This window comes from Bubalus kerabau, chromosome 2 (genome assembly GCF_029407905.1).
Source record: "Bubalus kerabau isolate K-KA32 ecotype Philippines breed swamp buffalo chromosome 2, PCC_UOA_SB_1v2, whole genome shotgun sequence".
Lineage (NCBI taxonomy): Eukaryota > Metazoa > Chordata > Mammalia > Artiodactyla > Bovidae > Bubalus > Bubalus kerabau.
Genome location: NC_073625.1, coordinates 15,925,660 through 15,945,787, shown reverse-complemented (window position 1 = coordinate 15,945,787; position 20,128 = coordinate 15,925,660).

Genomic DNA, 20,128 nt, shown 5'->3' with positions numbered 1-20,128 from the left:
CTAATCAGCCAAACTATACTTATACTAATGGTTTTCTAACTTTTCTAAGGAACCTGTTTTTAGAAGGTTTAAAGCATCTCGTGCCTCTCACGGTTGGGAGGTTGTGAGCAATCACATGTGGCCAGACAAGCCTGTCAGGCAGGCTAGAGAACCTTCAGAGGAGTTTGTAGGTTAAAACACTCTTGTCATGCCCAGGAGTTTTTATTAACTGGAGCTCTAAGTTAACTCCTTCTCCGAAAGAGGTGGTGGGGGACAGTCCCCCGTAAAGTCAGAGGTGTAGGTGAGAGCACAAAGTAGTAAAGTAGGCAGGCTCTGGTCATGGGGGTAGATGCTCGAGGATTTCCAGGGGGACTCCTGAGGCTCGATCCCACCTTTGCGTATGTCGAGCCTCCTTCCTCATGACCTTTGCCATGGGCAGAGTGCCTCACGCTGGCCCCCAACAAAGATTGCTGGGAGAAACATTAATAACCTATGCAGATGACATCACCCTTATGGCAGAAAGCGAAGAAGAACTAAAGAGCTTCTTGATGAAAGTGAAAGAGGAGAGTGAAATAGTTAGCTTAAAACTCAACATTCAGAAAACTAAGATCATGGCTTATGGTCCCATCACTTTGTGGCAAATAGATGGGGAAACAATGGAAACAGTGTCAGACTTTATTTTCTTGGGCTCCAAAATCACTGCAGATGGTGATTGCAGCCATGAAATTAAAAGACGCTTGCTCCTTGGAAGAAAAGCTATGACCAACCTAGACAGCATATTAAAAAGCAGAGACATTAAAGGTCCACCTAGTCAAAGCTATGGTTTTTCCAGTAGTCATGTATGGATGTGAGAATTGGACTCTTAATAAAGCTGAGTGCCGAAGAATTGATGCTTTTGAACTGTGGTGTTGGAGAAGACTCTTTCTAGTCCCTTGGACTGCAAGGAGATCTAACCAGTCAATCCTAAAGGAAATCAGTCCTGAATATTCATTGGAAGGACTGATGCTGAAGCTGAAACTCCAATACTTTGGCCACCTGATGCAAAGAACTGACTCATTGGAAAAGACCCTGATGCTGGGAAAGATTGAAAGTGGAAGGAGAAGCGGACAACAGAGGATGAGATAGTTGGATGGCATCACTGACTTGATGGACATGAGTTTGAGTAGGCTCTGGGAGTTGGTGATGGACAGGGAAGCCTTGCAAGCTACAGTCCATAGGGTCACAAAGAGTTGGATTGAACTGAACTGAATAAGGTACACACATGCTTATCTTTTACTTTTTAAAAATTAAAGAATATTGAGTTAATAGAACAGAAATGACCATATTTGAGTCAATTCAACTAACATGCAGACAATATTTTGGGTGCCAAATCGGTATTAATCTTGGAAGAGTCTGCAAAACCTATTGCTGAGATGTTGAAAATCAAGCTGCATCCAGAATAAGAACAGTCTTAGGTGTGAGCATGCCAGAAAAGGTCAAAGAAAAGCATGTCGGAAAAGTTGAAGATGTGACAGAAATGCAAGATTTTGTTCCTAAAAATAACTGTTTACCACACACACAGAAAGCACCTCTAGAGCTGGGTCAGTAAGCTGCCTACTCCCTCCCTGCACCCATCTGCTGTACTTCTTTTCTTACTGGGATCCTCATGATATAAAGGATGCTGAAGCATTTGAGAATCTGGGACTTGCCTGGTCATCCAGTGGTTAAGAATCCACCTTGCATTGCAGGGGTCTCAGGTTTGATTCCCTAGTTGGGGAACTCAGCTTCCACATGCCATGGAGCAACTAAGCCCAGGCACTAACTACTGAGCCCAAGCTCTAGAGCCCACGTGCCACAACTGGAGAGTCTGTGTGTGGAAACGAAAGATCCCACATGACGCAATGAAGATCTTGCATGGTGCAACTAAGACCCAGCACAGTCAAATAAATAAGTAAATATTAAAAAATAAAGTAGTTGAGAAGTATAAAGGTGTAAACACATCACTCGGATTATTATTATAGCTATCATTCAAAATAATCTGTGTCTGCTCTTTCTTGTTAATATCGTCTCCTTTGATGCTTTATTAGGTTGTTAGTTCATTTCAGTGTTCACCCTTCTTCCTTCGACCACCACCAGGACTCATCCTAACATGTGCCCAGTGCTGTGCTTTGACAGCGCTCTGGTCTTCAGTAAAGCAGACAAATCTCTACACCATGAAGCTGATAGCCTAACGAGGAGGTAGAAATCACATGCCTAATGGTACAGCTATGCGGTGAAGGATACACACATCATTACAAGCTGTGATGAGTGTAAAAATTCGCAGGGCTCATCTGTACCATTTTTCTAGATTCCACATGTATGCCCAGTTGCTCAGTATCTGACTCTTTGAGACCCCTCCAGGCTCCTCCGCCCATGGAATTCTCCAGGTAAGAATACTGGAGGGGGTTGCCATTTCCTCCTCCAGGGAATTTCTGCCCAGGGATTGAACCCACATCTCCTGCATCTCCTGCATTGACAGGCAGATTCTTTACTGCTGAGACCCCCGGGAAGCCACATTAATGCATATATGTGGAATCTAGAAAACGGTACAGATGAACCTATTTGCAAGGCAGGAATAGAGACTGCAGAAAATGGAAAGATGAACACAGTGGCGGGCGGAAGGGGGGACGAGGTGGGTGATGGGGATCGACATATACACACCACCATGGGTAAAATAGCTAGCTAGTGGGAACCTGCTGTATAGCCCAGAGAGCTCAGCTCTGTGCTCTGTGATGACCAAGAGGGGTAGGATAGGGGAGGTGGGAAGGGAGGGCCAAGAGGGAGGGGATATATGTTTACAAGTCCACAGGCTCACATACAAGTCCATACACTTGAATACAAGTCCATGGGCTCACGTACAAGTCCATGCACTCGCATACAAGTCCATGGGCTTACATACAAGTCTATGGGCTCGCAATGAGTTGGACATGACTTAGCAACTAAGCAACAACAACATAGCTGATTTGCTTCATTGTACAACAGAAACCAACACAACATTGTAAAGCAACTACACCCCAATTAAAAAAAAAAAACAAACGTGTAGGGCTCATGAGAGGAAATAAGCAGGAAGTCTTGATTCTATTGGGGGTTCAGGGAAGGCCTCTGGGATGAAGTGGCTTTAATCTGAAACCTGAAAGATGGACAGCAATAAGATAATATAGGTGGTGGGGACAAGGGCACTTTAAGCATGGAGGACAGTAGGTGCAAAGACACTAAGATGAGACTGACTTGGTATATTTTGGAAAAAAAAAAAAAGAGAGAAAACCAAGATGGTCCAGTCCAGGTATCAAGAGGATGAGGGATGCATAGAGGAGAGGCTGGGGTTGGTCGTGATACATTCAGCCTCGGGCTTTATCTTGTATGGGATCCCCAAGTTCCTTATATTCAGTCTTCTCACCAACTCATCTCTCAGCCCTGCTCTGTCTTCTTTATAATTATTTCTGAATTCCTAATGCCCAGATTTTTCAAATAGCTCCATCTTCCATTGGCTGCCAGTTGCCCTGTTCCTCCTTTGTATTTCATTGTATTCAATATATTTCATTCAATTATAGTTCAGTGTATAATTTCATTCAAATATAATTCAGTTATATTTCATTCAATATAATTTCAAAGTTATACACCAGAAAACAACAATGACTGAAAAAACACTATGATAGAAAGAAAAAAAGAATGATACCAAAGTAGCCACTGGAGCCAATAACTAGAGCCAACAGCGTGCATAAGTGCACTTGATGTTCAGAAAGGAGCTCTTCGTGTGGGCTCGGGGACCCAGGCACAGGACAAGAGGGCAGTGTCTCCTGTAACACAGGGAAGTCAGCCTCAGTGCAGCTGACTCAGGGCTCAAAGGCAAAGCGGACTAGAGGAGACGTATTACGGGCACGTGGGTTTTATTTTCCTTCTCCTAACAGTCATATCAGCTTGTTCCCCATTCATCACTCAGACACTGGACTGTCATACAAGCAAATGACAAAGGATTCTGAAGCGCAGGGTGTCACTGGTGGTACTTCAGGTTACGCTTCCCTGGCCAGAGCCCTTCGGTTCTGTGCACCTGACTCTGTGACTCCGGGGGAGCAACCTTAGGGTTTTGACAGCAGCTTTCTCGGTGACCTCATTAGCTCCGAGTATCCCAGAGGAGACAGTCGCATCTGAGGAGCCCTTCCCAGAGGTCTCGTTTCCTAGGTGACTTGCCCTTAATCTTTTAAATTCTCTCTCTCCCCTCAGTACTGAAAGCTTGTTGTTGAATCACGCGAATACACCGGGATTCTTGGCCCCCGGAGGAGAAGAATTCAATCTGGGGCCAGAGACGAGGCTTGATCGCTCAGAGCTTTTGTGTAATAAAGTTTTATTAAAGTATAAAGGAAATAGAGAAAGCTTCTGACATAGGCATCAGAAGGGGGCAGAAAGAGTACCCCCTTGCTAGTCTTCAGCTGGATGTTATATAGTCACTAGCAGTCTGTTAATGAAAGAAAGGAATGTCTTATAATTTAGAATAGCACCAGGCCCCTCGCCCATAAGATGCATTTTGGGATAATCTTGGCACCAAATGGTTTATCTTGGGCCATAAAATAATTAACTTGAATCTTAAAGAAGGGCAGACCACCATACAAATAGTTTCATTTACATAGATTAGGGGAACAATATCTGAGTATAACATACTGGTTTGTCAAGTAGGTTTTGGGCCAAGAGGCGGAACCGACTTGGAGACAGAGTTTGGGGTAAAGGCGTAGTACATTAGCATAGCTTAAGACAAACATTTCCATAAGAAAAAGGCATTGGTTATCTCTAGGCTCAAGAATAGCTAACTTCAGGTGAAACCAGGTGTCATTATGGCAACACAGTATTTTAAGAGAAACCTTTCTTTAAATTTGTATAGAGAAGGAAAAAAATATTGCTAGTTTGTTTCCTCCTGCCGCTTAAGAGAGATAAAAATGTCTGACACTTGCAGGCTATTTCCTCCATTTGGAGACCCCTGGCCTTCCTGCCTGTTACCCTCTCAGTACCTTCCCAATCATCACTCCTATTCCGAGATATAGGGCTCTGTGGGCAGCAGATTGGGAAGGTGGGGAGGCATAGAGGAAGGGGAGTTAGGGAGGCAAAAAGCCTTTTTCCTTAAGGAATTTTTTGGTAGGGACTTCTATGTTTTACATCTGTGGCCTTAAACGTATTCTGTTGGGGGAAAAAAAGTGTATTTATATAGTCCCAATGGCTACCAATTTGGGGAAATTGTTACTCAGCAATTAAAGGGATGAAAAAGCGATCCTCAGGTGCCTAAGTGCCTTTTGATCTTGGAAGAATTTGCCTTAAAATTTTCACAAGTTAATTATTAATATTACTTTATTATTGTCAAAGTTTTCCTTAGGAAAATATAATCTCAGCAATTTCTAGCTTTTGTAGTCTGTATCAGCACTAATTTCCTTTCTTTTGCCTGTTGCTTGGTTATTTTTATCTAAAGTGAGAATAATAGTCAGTAGATCCCACAGGGCATCCAATGTCAGGAATTACCCTCTAGATTTAAATATGTGAGTTTAAATACAGCTCCAGGTGAGACCCCTGGGAGCTCTGCAGCAGAGAGAATATACAACCATAACTTGCATTCTTTTTTTGCATATTCCACATTACTGTCTTCCGAATATAACATGGGCTTCCCTGGAGAAACTCTCCTAGGAATAAAAGGAAAACTAATAAAAATAATGCTTAGCCATATTATTTTTTGGCTGTACTTTTTCCTAAACTCAGAGGGCCACACCAGAAATGAATGGCAAACAGCAAGAGTCCATCCTTGTGGAAGGAGAAATTAGCTGCGAACCAGAATCCCCAGGAAGTGATCTTGCTGGGTTACAAATGTGCAGAATTGGTCTAGTTAAATGGTCATTCTCTGTCTCATTAAGAAAAAGAAAAGCATCAAAAAAATCAAGGATAATGGCCTTGCTGTGTTGCTTTCACAGTGAGTGGTTAACTGTAGAGATGGAAGAACAATGAGTGCAAGAGAGTGAGCTTTGAGGCGGGGTCTAGGGGTTGGTTTTCAGACTTACTCTGAAAAATAAGGTTGTCCTAAATTCTAGATGCTGAAAGGGCTGGGGAGGCGTGAAGCTTTCTGTTCTGTCGTTTTCTTGTCCCCCTTTGCCTGCCCTCTCCACCCCACCTCTCTCTTGATGGAAGGCATCCCAGGGCAGGGCAGTTCTACATCACAGAGTATCTGTCTGGAAAGAGTTGCTTTTCTCTAATAATGTTTCTTGTCTTTTGGATGTGGTTTTAGATGCTCTGATGTCTAAGATCTCCATGTCTGTTCACAAAATAAAGCTGATATTCTCTAAGAGTTGGTCCTTAAAATAGATGACTCTGTTCAAAGGGATCTTAAATAAAGACACAGTAAGTATACAGCATCCAGGTAAGAAGGTAGGTACTGAAATAGAGCTCAGGTGAGAGATCTATAGGGAGATCATGATTTCGAGTCATCAGACACTGTGCTACTTAAAGTCCTCAGGGTATCTGGAAACTTACAGGGAGAAAGAAAGTATGTCAAAGGAGAAAGGAAACAGAACAGAAGTGAGACTTTGCAAAATTCCAACATTTATGGTGCAAACAGCTAGAGAGAATAGCAGAAAAACATGAAGGTACATAATTAATAGCAATATGGAAAAAACAAAGCATATGATGTCAAATTAAAAAAAGAACATCGACGTCTGTGAATTTTTCATATCTGCTTGGGTAAAAATGAAAAGAATAGATGTATGAATATGTGTAACTAAATCCCTTTGCTGTACACCTGAAACTAACACATCTTTGTAAATCAACAGTACTCCAATATAAAATAAAAAATTAAAAATAAATAAATAGACATTCATGTCTAGCAAATGCAAAAAAAAAAAAAAATAAAAAAAGAACTAAACCATAATTCTACCACATGTGATTTCCAGCAAGCATGCTGCACATGGGTATCTACAGTCCCTCAGAGGTAACCTTGAAACAATTCCATCTGCCAATCAGCCAGCAGCAGAACAGAGCTAAAAATAATTAAATAGCTCACGCGGTGAGAGAAGCAATCTTGTTAAGTTGGGTTTCTAAGTGACCCCTGACTGACATACCTCCAACTTAGGGAAGTCTTTGGCATCCACCATGTCGAGACTGAAAGAGCAGCTTGTCTTTTTGGTGTAATGATTACAGAAACTACAAGAAGAGTGAACTTTCAAAGTTAAGCTTGTGAGAGCCTCTAAAAGGGATCCTTGCTGCTATCAAAAGGCAGTTACTCTGCCTGGCTGAGGGCCCAGCACTGGAAGAGGTCATATGACCTGGAAGGGTAAGCTGAGTGTCTGTGATTTAAATGAAGATGGAGGTTCTTAGACCCAGAAAGTTTGGAAAAATTGAGTCATTAATATAAACCAATGGTGTTTGTGATTCCTGGACTAAGGCTTATTTTGAAGATTTTTTTTTTTATGTGGACCATTTTTAAAGTGTTTATGAATTTGTGACTCTATTGCTTCTGTTTTATGTTTTGGTGTTTTGGCTGCGAGGTATGTGGGTTCTTGGTTCCCCTACCAGCGATTGAACCCTCACCCCCAGCACTGGAAGGCGAAATCTTAACCACTGGACTGACTACCAGGGAGGTCCCAAGACTTAAACTGAAGAGCTCATTAATCATGCAACAGGAAAACCTAAGGGATTCTTGAAGGACCAGTTCAAGGCAAGGTCCTATGGGGATTTCCCACCCACAATTCCTTCTCTTGATCCTGGGAGAGAAAGACCTTCTATTCTCCTTGTTGCAAATAGCCATTAGTCTCGCAAATGTAATTCTGATGTTGTAAAAATGAGGAATCTTTCTGCTGATGTGGAACTAGAGTCAGAAGGAAGGAGAGAGATGCCTGTGAATGATGAGTTTTCACAAAGAGCTTGGGAAGTTGGTGGTAAACAGAGCTGGGGCGAAATCTTGGATTTTTCTCTGGGATCATGGCTTATCAGTTACCTCTGTTCCATGAAGGTCATCCCCACTGGGGAATAGGAACTCAGGGAGTGGGCAAAGAAGATGGAATGCTTTGAAACAAGAAGAGAGAGGGAGTTTTCGTCTGGTCTTTGGAAGGTGTTAGCTTGAGGAAGAGAACAATGGAATGAAAAATATTGTCCTGTGACAAAGCTGCATAGGCAATAGTGAGATTTGCTCTGGATGAAAAATTGGAATCAAAAGTGGAAAAGGCAAACTTTCAACAGAACAAGTCTTTAAAAAAATTATTATTTTTTGGCTGTACCATGAAACATGTGGAATCTTAGGTTCCTGAGTGGGTTTCAAACCTGCATCCCCTATGTTGGAAATTTGGAGGTTTAACCACTGAACAGCCAGGGAAGTTCCCCAGTAGAATAACTCTCAAGAACAGACAGGTGTCTGAATTCAGCTAAAGAAAAATGTTAGCTACTACCTTATTTTTTGACTTCCCTTTCTCCAGATTTTTGTGGATGGGTCTATGATTTGTCCATGAAAAGAAAAGTGAAAGAGTGTCTGACTTTTTGCGACCCTATGGATGGTAGCCAACCCCCCACCCCCCCCCTGCCCCGGGCTCCTCTGTCCATGGGGTTCTCCAGGCAAGAATACTGGAGTAGATTGCCATGCCCTCCTCCAGGGGATCTTCCCAACCCAGGGAAGATTTGTCCATATCTATGGATTAAAATTAATTTCTTAGTTGACACAGGGGCTACCTACTTTGTCTTGATCTCCTACTCTGGAGCCTTCTCCTCCCAAACCTGTACCATTTTGGGTGCTACAGGAAAAGCAACTACTAAAAGATTCACCTGAGCACTTCTTTGTTGCTGGGATGGACAAATATTTTCCCACCAGTTTCTTGTGGTCCCTGAGTGTCCTACCCCCTTATTGGGAAGAGATATACTCACTAACAGAGAAGGCAATGGCACCCGACTCCAGTATTCTTGCCTGGAAAATCCCATGGATGGAGGAGCCTGGTGGGCTGTAGTCCATGGGGTCGCTAAGAGTTGGACACGACTGAGCGACTTCACTTTCACTTTTCACTTTCATGCATTGGAGAAGGAAATGACAACCCACTCCACTGTTCTTGCCTGGAGAATCCCAGGGATGGGGGAGTCTCGTGGGCTGCCGTCTGTGGGGTTGCACAGAGTTGGACATGACTGAAGCAACTTAGCAGCAGTAGGGGTAGCAGCATGGATTAAAATCCTGCCCTGGGTTTACACCTAAGTTAGCTAGAGACAGGGAGTGTAGCAACAGTCTCGGGCTGTTCCCCATACACCCCTGCTTAATCCACACACGGGAACACAGGATAAGGTCCGGGTCTCACGGCCCAGTTAGGATTGCTGGTTTCTCATCTTTCTCTTGGAGATTTGTTGTGGCCAAGTACATGTTCCATCTGTGTTCCTAGTTGCCATGAACTGCTTGGTCAAGTGCTCTGGTTCCTGGCACACTTTGAACAACCCTAGAGAGATGTTTTAGTTGGAACTTGGATGCAGGTTTGTGGGGGCATTCTTTATCCTCTGTCTGCGACTTTGTGGCCCACATCTTTGCTCTGCTCATTGCTGCAGGAACCAATCACTGCACATCTAGACTTCCGGGATGTTGTTTCAGTTGCATTGCCTGCCTTTGTCCTTTTTCACCCCGCGGATCTGTTGCCGCCACCATGTTTAAAACCTCGGGGGGCGCCACTGGGTGATTTCAACGCATGCGCGCACCTGTAAGTATAAGAACATCAACTCCTTGTTAAGTAGCATTTGACAAAGAGAAGATGGGAACCAGAGGGAAAACACTCCCTTTTTCTGTCTCATGTGGATACTGTGGGGAGACCTGATATGTTTAAGTCCTTGTTAGAATCAAGTCTCCATTGCCCAAAGCGGTTCTCTCAGTAATCAGTGAGATTTCTTTTTCTATGCGCCTGCCTTACCCTCCCCAGTCCCTAGCTCCTGCAGCTCAGAATCACCTCCCAAATATTAATAAAAACTGCCTTCATTTAAGTCAGTCTCGCACTCTGCTTTTATCAGGAAATCTAGCTAAGGTGTTTTTATCCTCATCCATTTTCTTTTGTCAAATGAAGGCGCTTTTCCTCCCCCTTCTATCCTCTCTGGTGAAAAACCTTTAAAAAATAATTATTTTTTTCAAATAAATTATTTTATTTATTTTTAACATTTTTGGCCATGCTGCAAGGCAGGCGGGATCTTAGTTCCCCAACCAGGGATCAAACCCACAGCCACTACAGTGAAAGCACAGAGTCTTAACTACTGGACTGACAGGGACGTCCCCAAATAGACTATCGTATAACAATTTTGGATTTACAGAAAAGTTGTGAGGAGAGTATAGAGAGTTCTCATATATCCCATTATTAACACCTTACATGTGTATGGTGCATTGGTTATTGTTAATTAACAATTATTGTTAACTAAAGTCCATATTTCATTTGAAGCTTCCCATGTGGCGTTAGTGGTAAAGGATCTACCTGCCCAATGCAGGAGATGCAAGAGACATGGGTTCAATCCCTGGGTCGGGAAGATCCCCTAGAGTAGGAAATGGCAACCCTCTCCAGTATTCTTGCCTGGAGAATCCCCGTGGATGGAAGAGTCTGGAGAGCCACAGTCCACGAGGTCGCAAAGAGTCGGACATGACTGAAGCAACTTAGAATGCACACACGCTTAGGTAAAAATGTCCTTCGTTTTTACCTAATGTCCTTTTTGTGTTTCAGGATCCCATTCAGGACACCACTTATGTGTAGTGGTCAGTGATGCCTTAGGCTTCTTTATCAGATTTCTCCACTGTAAAGTTACTTTTTCCCATACTTTCCCTACTTCGCTCTTTGGAAGGAAGTTTTTAGGTACAGACCACACTGAAGAAAGGGGGAATTATGCTCCTGTTTCTTTAAAAAATTTTTTAAATTTTAAATTGGAGGATAATTGCTCTACAATGTTGTGTTGGTTTCTGCCACAAAACAGTGTGAATCAGCGGTAAGTAGACATATGTCCCCTCCCTCCTGAACCTCCCTCATTCTTGTTTCTTGAGGGCAGAGTATCTAGATGAATTATTTGGAATTCTCCTGCATAGGAGATTTGTCTATTCTGTCCCATTTATTTCTTTGCTCAATCATTCATATATGTTACCAAGGACTCAAGGATATTTGTTTTCCTTTGAGTTATAATCCAGTATTACTTTATTTTCTTGTACAGTTTCCACGTTGGCCACTGGGAGCTCTTTCGGTTGCTTTCTGGATTCCTTTGATATAACTCTGTCACTGTGTGTTATATTACATTGCGTATTACATTGCAAGATGCTCCAGGATCATCTTATAAATTTTCTGTTGTAGTCTTAAAATTCACCATTGCTTCAAAGTGCCCTGGTTCTTTTTATTGGAAGGTAAAGCTGGAAACCAAAAGGTGGGTGTTAGTGCTCTGAAAAGCCTTTTTAAATTTTCTCTTTTATTCTCTTATTTCATTTTCTAAACAGAAGTACCTTTGTTGTTTGTCTTAACTGAGTCTATCATATAATGTCTACTTTTCGGGACATAGTATCTGTTTCATCTGATTATTATCTACTCATAGGATAGCTCATACCTTCTCTTACACCCAATCGAACCACATTTGATTTTCCTAGGAGTCAGTGTGCATGTTTAACCATTTACACAGTCCCAGGAATGTGACAGGTGAGTGTGACCATAGAAATCACTGGCCTTGCCCTACTCCATACCCAACAGAACTAATTGGCTCACGGGATGAAGAAATGACCTATTAAGAGGTCAGTTAAGGTGACAACTTGAGGCCACACCATGTGGGACTAGAGTGCTTCATCCAAAATTCAGTTTATACCCTGAACCAAGAACTGACATGTGATATGCATCCCATAGTCAGAAACATGAGTCAAGAAACCAAAGGGTGAAAGCTGAATCGGTCCCTCTCACAAGCATCCGTGCATCCTTAGACATTATTGGTTTAGAGGTTCTGGTTCCCATAAAAGAACACATGTAGACAAGAGGATGAGTAAGGTTTCCATTGGGTTGTAATTGACCCTGAGCATTAAGAAAACCTAGCTTCATCATTATATAGGGTGGCATAAAGGATAATGTATGAAACTCAGTGGTTACTGGGGTGTGTCTTGGTGTTTACACACTTGGTGAGAATGATGAACGAGCAGTTGGAGCAATCATGACCTGGAAAGTTTAAGGCTATCAGGGGCTGAAATTTCTCAGGGATAAAGGTTTGGAATACCCTAACAAGGAGCACACTTAAATCCATTAATGTTATGGCTGAGTATAAGGAATATTTGGAATGGATGGTGGAGATAGGAAATGATGAATAGAAGTTACGGAGTTGGGACCAGTTGCAGCAGCAAAGACTGGAGTTTGTTTCACTAACCATTTCATACTGAGTCTTTTGTAAAGATGGAGCTTACTACCATCATGAAGGCTGTATGATGGCAAGAATTTACATAGGGTGTAAGTGGAGCCAAGTCGTTCAAAGGCTAAACTGTGCTTGACTTCTTTGATAGACATCTTTGTTAAATTTATGTCTCATATGACCTAATTAGTTTCCCTGGTGGCTCAGAGGTTACTGCGTCTGCCTCCAATGTGGGAGACTCAGGTTTGATCCCTGGGTCGGGAAGATCCCCTGGAGAAGGAAATGTTAACCCACTCCAGTATTCTTGCCTAGAGAATCCCATGGATGGAGAAGCCTGGTGGGCTACAGTCCATGGGGTCGCAAAGAGTCGGACACGACTCAGCGACTTCATTTCACTTCACTTCGCTTCATGACCTAATTAAGCATCAATGGCACTGTGGATTTCTTACTTTCTGCTCTAGGACTTTTCTGCTACCATCATACAGGTGCTAGAATGAACCCATTCCTTTTCTGATATATCTGAAAACCTGGACTTGCCTTCTGAATCAACATCCTTTGGGACAATGGACAATGGAGCTCCATTGTGTTTCTAGAGTTGATGCTTCTGACAGTTGTATGTTTCTCAGAAAACCCAGCAAAATCAAGTTCCCGTTGCCCACAGGTGTGACCTTGATACATCATGCTGACAATAGCTTTACCTCCTGTTCTGTTTTCACTCTCTTCAGATTCTCACTCTACCTCTCTTGGTTTACCTACCAGATAAACTACCTATTCAAACATCCTTGCATCAGGCTCTGCTTTTATGATAATCCAAGTGAAAATGAGTGGGTAGATTTGCGGTGGTCTAAGGAAGAGGGAGAGAAAATTGCATGAGCAGAGGAATCTGAAATGACATAAAAATTCTCTCTCTAGCTCATGCACTGGGTTCTAAAATTTTTTCTCAAATTCTATAGCCTGGGTAGTTTCTTTTTTTTTTTTTTTAATCTCTTTGCTTTTTCCCTTCACAGATTTTCATTAGGTTCTGGTTAGAAGTCAGGCTCTGTATGACAAGATCTGGAGAATACAGAGTCATGCTCTTAATGACCTTATGAGGTCTTGGTACAGTGAAGAAATCTACAGAAGACTCTGTGTGTGTGTGTGTGTGTGTGTGTGTGTGTGTGTGTGTATACACCCATGTGCACTGAGAACTTGGTCAGGGAGACAGGGAATAAAAGAATCATATTAAAAACGACTTTCAGGTCTTTTCCCACCTGATCTTGGGTTCATATTGAAGGGCCAGGTATGAGCTTGGGGCAGCTGTGTGACAGCAAGAATCACCAAGCTGTTGCTAAATTGCTCTCACTAGAGAGACTGACGGAGAAGGCAATGGCATCCCACTCCAGCACTCTTGCCTGGAAAATCCCATGGACGGAGGGGCCTGGTGGGCTGCAGTCCATGGGGTTGCTAGGAGTCAGACACGACTGAGTGACTTCACTTTCACCTTTCACTTTCATGCATTGGAGAATGAAATGGCAACCCACTCTAATGTTCTTGCCTGGAGAATCCCAGGGATGGGGGAGCCTGGTGGGCTGCCATCTATGGGGTCGCACAGAGTTAGACACAACTAAAGCGACTTAGCAGCAGCAGCAGCAGCAGTAGCAGCAGAGAGACTGAACTGCTGACACAGGTACGGCTGAGGGATTCACTGTTGTCTCTGTTGAGACACAGGAGGCTTAACGATCCCCCCCACCTTCCAGGCAGGCTGCCTGCCAACCACTGCCTTGGTGGAGATCATGAAGGTTCATGATCCTCCAAAATGTGACTGTGATGCACAGTCTACTGGCATTCAAATAAACCAACAAGGAAAGTGCATTCACCATTGCCCATGTTCTTCAGAGCCAGCAAAGCCCTTGCAATTAACCAATGCAGTTAAGAAGTAGGGTTCAAGGCACCAACATTTGCCAAGTGGGGAGAATCATGTGACCAACTGATTTGATTGAAAGGCATTTCCCTGTGGCCCTGTGCCCACAGCAAATCAGGCGAATATGCAGAGCCACGTGCACATGTCTGGCACATGCTTATGTGTCTACACGATGTACTTTAAAGGAAAAGAGTACACTGTTATGGAGAAGAGCACTAATTCTGGGGCAAAATGACCGGTTATGGAACACACCTGGGGATCCAGTGGCTGAGACTCTGTGCTCTCAAGACAGGAGGCCTGGCTTCAATCTCCGGCCCGGGAACTAAGATTCCACAGGCCACAACTAAGAGTTCAAATGCCCAAAGGAAAAGGTCCTCCATGCCACAACTAAGACCCAGTACAGCCAAATAAATCAATATATAAGTAAATATTAAAAAAAATATTTTTGTGTCTGAGTACAGGCTTGGCCCCTTAGTGGGTGACTTTGGGGATTATATTAATTCATTGAGTGTTATTAAGATTATTATGTGTCTATAAAAGACATAATAAATGCTGATAAGTGATAATATTATTAAAGCAACTACATTAAAATGTATTTCACATGTTACATAATCTTATAAAAAGACAGATGGAAGAAGAAAGATGGGGTTTTGGGAGAAAGAAATCAAGTACATGAGCAGAAGATGAAATATTTTGGATGAAATATCCAAAGAGATCACAGGTCCAGAGGAAAGTCCCACCCAGTACTGGGAGTCTGGGCATCTTATTTTGCTAGGTTTCTCTCTTTTTCCCCACTATCTCAACTGATAACGTTTTTTTTTTTTTTTTTTGGCTGTGTGGCATGTCAGATCTTGTTCCCCAACCAAGGATTGAACTCTCACCCTTTGCATTGGAAGTGTGGAGCTTTAACCACTGGACTGCCAGGGAAGTCCCAACTGGCAACATCCTTCACATGAAATTTTTCTTGAAAAAGGGGAAGCTGTCTTTACCTCTTATTTTGCTTTTCTCCTTTTCTGGTTATCCAAATCCTACTTTTCTTAACGGGCTAGTTCGAGTGTCTTGCTTTCTGAAAAGTCTGTGCCAACATGCAGCCCTCGGGGTCATTTCCCCTCAGACCTTCTGACATATCTATGAACTGTATCACCATCCAGGTAGCTCTCATCTGCAGTGCTAAGGTAAGGCACATAAATAAGGAAAGTCTTTCTGACTGGGCTGTAGGCATACAGAGAGCTAGATACTCTTGTTTTTTTTTCTGTGCTGAGTATAATCCTTCATGCATAGTAGAGGCTCTGTGAATGATATATTCTGCTATTGGTGATGATGATGTCGCCAAGAGATATTGTGCTGTTAATACTTTTCGAAGTGTCCTAACTGAATATCTACATGGAGATGAGTGGAGGGTACAAGTCTACATTATTGCCTCCAATTGGTGTAATACAACTTCTGATTTTTGTATGATATTTAATATGACTTATCTCCTCTTGCATAGTATCTATAAAAAAACACTAATAACAGGATCTTCAAACATCTCCATGAGGTAGAAAAAGAGTCATATTATTCCTATTGGATGGATCATAATAGCTAACATTTAATGGGAGTTTCCTCTATTCCAGGTACCATTTTAAATGTTTTTTCTTTTGTATGAAAGCTTATCTAATCTTCCTAACAGTTTTATAAGGTAAGCTTTATTACTATCAGTTTTATACCACATACGAATAAAGTGCAATGCAGAAGGTAGATTATATTTTGTATAATCATTTACCCGCTTCCATGTAAGAGGATCGTGGATCCCTGCTCTCTGCTGCTTGACTTGCTCATGCTTCCTACAGTTGAGATAGACTTCTTTGCACATTGAGATGCTTCCATCACTTAGGCCAATGAAATGTCAGTGGAAGAGACAGTAGGCTTATTTCAATCATTTGCTCTAGAAGCCATCTCATGGCTGGTCATTGCTTTATTTTGTTTTATTTTATTTTATTGGAGCATAGTTGATTTGCAATGTTGCTTTAGTTTCACGTGTACAGCCAAGTGATTCAATTATATATATACATATATTCATTCTTTTTCAGATTCTTTTCTCATATAAGTTATCACAGAGCATTGAGTAGAGGTCCTTGTTCCATACAGTAGGTCCTTGTTGGTTATCTATCTTATATATAGTAGTGTGTGTGTGTGTTCATCCCAAACTCCTGATTTATCCCTCTCCCTGCTACATGTCCCCTTTGGTATCCATAAGTTTGTTTTCAATATCTAAAAGTATGTTCCTGCTCATTTGTATCATTTTTAAATTAGATTTCACATATGAGTGATATCATACGATATTTGTCTTTCTCTGACTTACGTACTTAGCATGATAGTTTTTAGGTCACCCATGCTGCTGCAAATGGCATCATTTCATCTTTTTAATGGCTGAGTAATATTCTGTTACATATATAGGTACCACAACTTTTTCATCCACTCCTCTGTTGATGGGCATTTAGGTTGCTTCTTGGCTATTGTAAATAGAGCTACAATGAACACTGGGGTATATGTATTGTTTCAGATTATGATTTTCTCTAGATATATGCCCAGGAGTGGGATTGCTGGATCATATGGTCATTCTATTTTTAATTTTTAAAGGAATCTCCATATTGTCCTCCATAGTCTCTACCCATGCCACCCTGCTGCTACTGCTGCTAAGTTGCTTCAGTTGTGTCCAACTCTGTGCGACCCCATAGATGGCAGCCCTCCAGGCTCCACCATCCTTGGGATTCTCCAGGCAAGAACACCAGAGTGGGTTGCCATTTCCTTCTCCAATGCATGAAAGTGAAAGGTGAAAGTGAAGTCGCTCAGTCATGTCCGATTCTTAGCGACCCCATTGCTTTCTTATAATCTGTTATAAAGCCTATATCCATCAATAAAGAAGATGGTAACAATAACCCTGTGTACGAGACAGCAAAAGAGACACTGATGTATAGAACAGTCTTATGGACTCTGTGGGAGAGGGAGAGGGTGGGAAGATTTGGGAGAATGGCATTGAAACATGTAAAATATCATGTATGAAACGAGTTACCAGTCCAGGTTCTATGCACGATACTGGATGCTTGGAGCTGGTGCACTGGGACGACCCAGAGGGATGGAATGGGGAGGGAGGAGGGAGGAGGGTTCAGAATGGGGAACACATGTATACCTGTGGCGGATTCATTTTGATATTTGGCAAAACTAATACAATTATGTAAAGTTTAAAAATAAAATTAAATTAAAAAAAATAAAGAAGATGCATAGAACAGAGCCACAGAGCCTCAGGACCACAGCTGATCCACAGTCACAATGTGACTTGGGTGAGAAACAGATCTTCACTGTGGCAAGCCCCCGAGATTTTTTTGGGGGGGTGTTTGTTGTGCAGCATAAACAAGTATAAGCTCTCTAATACAGAAACGAGGTGATTTGTTCAAGTTTGCATGGTTACTAAGTGGCAAAACTCAAATTTAAAAGTGATCAGTTTGGTTTGAAAAGCCCCTTATTTAACTACCCCCTCAGCATGCTTCATCATAGATAAAGACACTAAGGTCTGGAGAGAGAGTTATCTCAGCTCTTCTAAATCACACAGGAAACATTTCACTGAGTTTGGGCTAGGACACTAAGCCCTGCTGCTGTTTCTTTAGTCGCCAAGTCGTGTCTGACTCTTGTGACCTCAGGGACTGTAGCCCGCCAGGCTCCACTGTCCATGAGATTTCACAGGCAAGAATACTGGAGAGCGTTGTCATTCCCTTCTCTGGGGGATCTTCCTGACCCCAGGGATTGAGTCAGTGCCTCTTGCATTGGCAGGCAGATTCTTTACCACTGAGCCACCCTTGAAGCCCACTAAGCCCTGAGCATTTCCGATGACAGAGTCAGGATTTCAACTCGCAATGGTACTATTCCCATTCCACTGGGAAAGTCTCATGGCCCAGTGGTAAGATTCTCTGAGGTGGAGCTGAAGTTGGCCAAACCTCCCTCTTCAGCATTCAGGCTTTGTCTCTGTGGCCATCCTCCTCTGTGGCTATTGCATATGAGGGATGAAGGAAGAGGGGAAGTCTGCAGAGTTATTTGTTTTCTGTGAAGCCAGGGGATTGGAAATGTTTTAGAAACATCTCGGGTTGACACGAAGGATAAAACGTTAAACATACAGAACCCAACATGGCCTCTCTTGGGACCCCTGTCTTGCTCACGGCAGGATTCACTCCGACAGTGTTCTGAGGACTGAATGAGGGAAAATGAGAGCCTCGTTCAAACAAAGGCTCGAGTACAATGGTAGTGAAGGCTTCGTGCTGAGTCCTGGGAGGGTGTCATGAGAAAATGCAGCTTGAGTGCTAGTTTGCACCTAATGCAATATCAGTGTCTACTGGTGAAGGGTCAGGGCATTTGACGACTGAATTCAGGGCTTTTATGTAGACATGAGCATCCCTAGGAATCAGAGAGGAACCCATACTGAGAAATACATGGGTTTTAAAAAAATTGGAATATAGTTGCTTTATGGGCTTTCCAGGTGGTGCTAGTGGTAAAGAATCCATCTGCCAATGAAGGAGACATAGAGATGTGGGTTCAATTCCTGGGTCGGGAAGATCCCCTGGAGGAGGGCATGGTAACCCATTCCAGTATTCTTACCTGGAAAATCCCATGAATGGAGGAGCCTGGCGGGCTACAGTCCATAGGGTGGCAGAGAGTCAAATACGACTGAAGCGACTTAGCATGACACACATAGTTTCTCTGGTTCGTTGGTTTCTGCTGTTCAATGAAGTGAATCAGCTCTATGTATACATATATCCCCTCCCTCTTGGATCTCCCTTCTCCCCCCTTGCATTCGTGACTCCCCTTCCCCCAACGTCCCATTCATTCCTACCTGTACACATTTTAGGAGAATACAATATAGAAATTACCACTGCCACAATTTACCTTAAAAATGTTTCCTAATTCTACCCTTTGGGATGCTGAACAAAATGGTCAGGCCATGATTGTATTAGATGATTAATTTACCTTTGCCTCCTAGTAAGTTGCAGAAGCAGAGACGATAAGATTTCTTTGATCTGCCGTCTCTAACATCCAGCATTTTGCATATGGTATTTGTGGGCTAGATGTGTTCGGTCGGTTTACCTGAGGCTGTAGTATGGAGCAAACCAGCAAGTTGGCAGCAATGTGCAGATTTCCAGAGCAATGAACTTTTTATCCATACCCTTTGCTTCTGAGGAAGTGAAACTGATGCCTTGCCCTGTCGGGTAAGGGATAATCACATCACATCCCACTGACAGAAACAAAACAGAACAAAGCAAAACACGTTGCCTCCTTAGATGAACTCAGTAAGCAAGAATACTCTGTTTGGAACTAGTCCCCCCAATAAAAGAAGGCTTGAGCTCTAGTTACTGCTACCTTTCTAATGAAAACAATTCTGTCCTGGACTTTTGCAATTTTGACTTCTATACTCATGTGATGAGCTTGCATTTAGAACAATCGTGTGAGGAAACTGATGCTTTCCCACCAAGGACAGACCTATTGTGTCTTTGTGGGTTAGTTCGAGTCTTCCAAGAAGCAGACATGAAAATGGGATTAGATGTATGTACATGTGCTTTCTTCTGGGAAAAGTCTGTGATGGATAAAGGATGAGGAGGAGTTAGGCGTCGCCCCCAACCACAATACAGGTGTGACACCTGTGGAAACGGGGAGGGGAAGGGGAGTGGGCAGAAAGTCTCATACTGCAGTGGACATCTGTGAGCATCTTGCCCAGGCTAGTGGGGAGTCTCTGAACCAAATTTACCCATCAAATGAACCCCACACTGGGCAGGGATTGTCCACTTGTAGTCTATTATTATCCTTAGTGATTGGCGAGGAAAAACCCAAGGGAAGCGTGGACCACTATGACAGTAAAGTTAAAGATGTAATGGCTGGCTA